This window comes from Schistocerca americana, unplaced genomic scaffold (genome assembly GCF_021461395.2).
Source record: "Schistocerca americana isolate TAMUIC-IGC-003095 unplaced genomic scaffold, iqSchAmer2.1 HiC_scaffold_203, whole genome shotgun sequence".
NCBI classification, from domain to species: domain Eukaryota; kingdom Metazoa; phylum Arthropoda; class Insecta; order Orthoptera; family Acrididae; genus Schistocerca; species Schistocerca americana.
The window spans coordinates 281,164-285,640 of NW_025725910.1; positions in this window are offsets into that span (position 1 = coordinate 281,164).

Here is a 4,477-nt window from a genome sequence, read left to right on the forward strand (position 1 = left end):
TAAACCTGAAGTGAAGCATCGGAATCTAAAACTGGACTCACAAGAGAGGTTCAAATCATAGAAAGTTAGAGTATCAGTCCTCTTGTACTTAAGTCGGCATTGTGCGTTTTGTATTAAATTCGGATGCAATTTCTGTGTTTCATCGTCAATAAGAAGGTCCAAGGGATACAGTAAACCTGAAGTTAAGCATCGGAATCTAAAACTGGACTCACAGGAGGGGTTCAAATCATAGAAAGTTAGAGTATCAGTACTCTTGTACTTCAGTCGGCATTGTGCCTTTTTTATAAAATTCGGATGCAATTTCTGTGTTTCATCGTCAATAAGAAGGTCCAAGGGATACAGTAAACCTGAAGTTAAGCATCGGAATCTAAAACTGGACTCAACAGGAGGGGTTCGAATCATAGAATGTTAGAGTGTCAGTCCTCTTGTACTTAAGTCGGCATTGTGTCTTTTTTATTAAATTCGGATGCAATTTCTGTGTTTCATCGTCAATAAGAAGGTCCAAGGGATACAGTAAACCTGAAGTCAAGCATCGGAAACTAAAACTGGACTCACAGCATTGGTTCAAAACATAGAAAGTTATAGTTTCAGTCCTCTTGTACTCAAGTCGGCATTGTGCCTTTTGTATTAAATTCGGATGCAATTTCTGTGTTTCATCGTCAAAAAGAAGGTCCAAGGGATACAGTAAACCTGAAGTTAAGCATCGGAATCTAAAACTGGTCACACAGCAGTGGTTCAAATCATAGAAAGTTAGAGTTTCAGTCCTCTTGTACTTAAGTCGGCATTGTGCCTTTTGTATTAAATTCGGATGCAATTTCTGTGTTTCATCGTCAATAAGAAGGTCCAAGGGATACAGTAAACCTGACGTGAAGCATCGGAAACTAAAACTGGACTCACAGCAGAGGTTCAAATCATAGAAAGTTAGAGTATCAGTCCTCTTGTACTTAAGTCGGCATTGTGCTTTTGTATTAAATTCGGATGCAATTTCTGTGTTTCATCGTCAATAAGAAGGTCCAAGGCATACAGTAAACCTGAAGTGAAGCATCGGAAACTAAAACTGGACCCACAGCAGAGGTTCAAATCATAGAAAGTTAGAGTTTCAGTCCTCTTGTACTTAAGTCGGCATTGTGCCTTTTGTATTAAATTCGGATGCAATTTCTGTGTTTCATCGTCAATAAGAAGGTCCAAGGGATACAGTAAACCTGAAGTGAAGCATCGGAAACAAAAACTGGACTCACAGCAGAAGTTCAAATCATTGAAATTTAGAGTTTCAGTCCTCTTGTACTTAAGTCGGCATTGTGCCTTTTGTGTTAAATTCGGATGCAATTTCTGTGATTCATCGTCCATAAGAGGGTCCAAGGGATACAGCAAACCTGAAGTGAAGCATCGGAATCTGAAACTGGACTCACAGGAGAGCTTCAAATCATAGAAAGTTAGAGTATCAGTCCTCTTGTATTTAAGTCGGCATTGTGCCTTAAGGTATTAAATTCGGATGCAATTTCTGTGTTTCATCGTCAATAAGAAGGTCCAAGGGATACAGTAAACCTGAAGTTAAGCATCGGAATCTAAAACTGGACTCACAGGAGTTGTTCAAATCATAGAAAGTTAGAGCATCAGTCCTCTTGTACTTAAGTCGGCATTGTGCCTTTTTTATTAAATTCGGATGCAATTTCTGTGTTTCATCGTCAATAAGAAGGTCCAAGGGATACAGTAAACCTGAAGTGAAGCATCGGAAGCTAAAACCGGACTCACAGGAGGGGTTCAAATCATAGAAAGTTAGAGTATCAGTCCTCTTGTACTTCAGTCGGCATTGTGCCTTTTTTATTAAATTCGGATGCAATTTCTGTGTTTCATCGTCAATAAGAAGGTCCAAGGGATACAGTAAACCTGAAGTGAAGCATCTTAAACTAAAACTGGACTCACAGCAGATGTTCAAATCATAGAAAGTTAGAGTATCAGTCGCCTTGTACTTAAGTCGGCATTGTGCCTTTTGTATTGTTTTCGGATGCAATTTCTGTGTTTCATCGTCAATAAGAAGGTCCAAGGGATACAGTAAACATGGAGTTAAGCATCGGAATCTAAAACTGGACTCACAGGAGGGATTCAAATCATAGAAAGTTATAGTATCAGTCCTCTTGTACTTAAGTAGGCATTGTGTCTTTTTTATTAAATTCGGATGCAATTTCTGTGTTTCATCGTCAATAAAAAGGTCCAAGGGGTTTAGTAAACCTGAAGTGAAGCATCGGAAACTACAACTGGACTCACAGGAGGGGTTCAAATCATAGAAAGTTAGAATATCAGTCCTCTTGTACTTAAGTCGGCATTGTGCCTTTTGTATGAAATTCGGATGCAATTTCTGTGTTTCATCGTCAATAAGAAGGTCCAAGGGATACAGTAAACCTGACGTTAGGCAACGGAATCTAAAACTGGACTCACAGGAGGGGTTCAAATCATAGAAAGTTAGAGTATCAGTCCTCTTGTACTTAAGTCGGCATTGTGCCTTTTTTATTAAATTCTGATGCAATTTCTGTGTTTCATCGTCAATAGGAAGGTCCAAGGGATACAGTAAACCAGAAGTTAAGCATCGGAATCCAAAACTGGACTCACAGGAGGGGTTCAAATCATAGAAAGTTGGAATATCAGTCGTCTTGTACTTAAGTCGGCATTGTGCCTTTTTTATTAAATTCGGATGCAATATCTGTGTTTCATCGTCCATAAGAAGGTCCAACGGATACAGTAAACCTGAAGTGAAGCATCCGAAACTAAAACTGGACTCACAGTAGAGGTTCAAATTATAGAAAGTTAGAAAATCAGTCCTCTTGTACTTAAGTCGGCATTGTGCCTTTTGTATTAAATTCGGATGCAATTTCTGTGTTTCAACGTCAATAAGAAGGTCCAAGGGATACAGTAAACCTGAAGTGAAGCATCGGAAACTTAAACTGGACTCACAGCAGAGGTTCAAATCATAGAAAGTTACAGTTTCAGTCCTCTTGTACTTCAGTCGGCATTGTGCCTTTTGTATTAAATTCGGATGCAATTTCTGTGTTTCATCGTCAATAAGAAGGTCCAAGTGATACAGTAAACCTGAAGTGAAGCATCGGAAACTAAAACTGGACTCACAGCAGAGGTTCAAATCATAGAAAATTTGAGTTTCAGTCCACTTGTACTTAAGTCGGCATTGTGCCTTTTGTATTAAATTCGGATGCAATTTCTGTGTATCATCGTCAATAAGAAGATCCAAGGGATATAGTAAACCTGAAGTGAAGCATCGGAAAGTAAAACTGGACTCACAGGAGGGGTTCAAATCATAGAAAGTTAGAGTATCAGTCCTCTTGTACTTAAGTCGTCATTGTGTCGTTTTTATTAAATTCGGATGCAATTTCTGTGTTTCATCGTCAATAAGAAGGTCCAAGGGATACAGTAAACCTGAAGTTAAGCATCGGAAACTAAAACTGGACTCACAGGAGGGGTTCAAATCATAGAAATTTAGAGTATCAGTCCTCTTGTACTTAAGTCGGCATTGTGCCTTTTCTATTTAATTCGGATGCAATATCTGTGTTTCATCGTCAATAAGAAGGTCCAAGGGATACAGTAAATCTGAAGTGAAGCATCGGAAACTAAAACTGGACTCACAGCAGAGGTTCAAATCGTAGAAAGTTAGAGTATCAGTCCTCTTGTACTTAACTCGGCATTGTGCCTTTTGTATTAAATTCGGATGCAATTTCTGTGTTTCATCGTCAATAAGAAGGTCCAAGGGATACAGTAAACCTGAAGTGAAGCATCGGAAACTTAAACTGGACTCACAGCAGAGGTTCAAATCATAGAAAGTTACAGTTTCAGTCCTCTCGTACTTAAGTCGGCATTGTGCCTTTTTTATTAAATTCGGATGCAATTTTTTGAGTTTCACCGTCAATAAGAAGGTCCAAGGGATACAGTAAACCTGAAGTGAAGCATCGGAAACTAAAACTGAACTCACAGCAGAGGTTCAAATCATAGAAAGGTATAGTATCAGTCCTCTTGTACTTTAGTCGGCATTGTGCCTTTTTTATTAAATTCGGATGCAATTTCTGTGTTTCAACGTCAATAAGAAGGTCCAAGGGATACAGTAAATCTGAAGTGAAGCATCGGAAACTAAAACTGGACTCACAGCAGAGGTTCAAATTACAGAAAATTTGAGTTTCAGTCCACTTGTACTTAAGTCGGCATTGTGCCTTTTTAATTAAATTCGGATGCAATTTCTGTGTTTCATCGTCAATAAGAACTTCCAAGGGATACAGTAAACCTGAAGTGAAGCATCTTAAACTAAAACTGGACTCACAGCAGAGGTTCAAATCATAGAAAGTTAGAGTATCAATCGCCTTGTACTTAAGTCGGCATTGTGCCTTTTGTATTGACTTCGGATGCAATTTCTGTGTTTCATCGTCAATAAGAAGGTCCAAGGGATACAGTAAACCTGAAGTTAAGCATCGGAATCTAA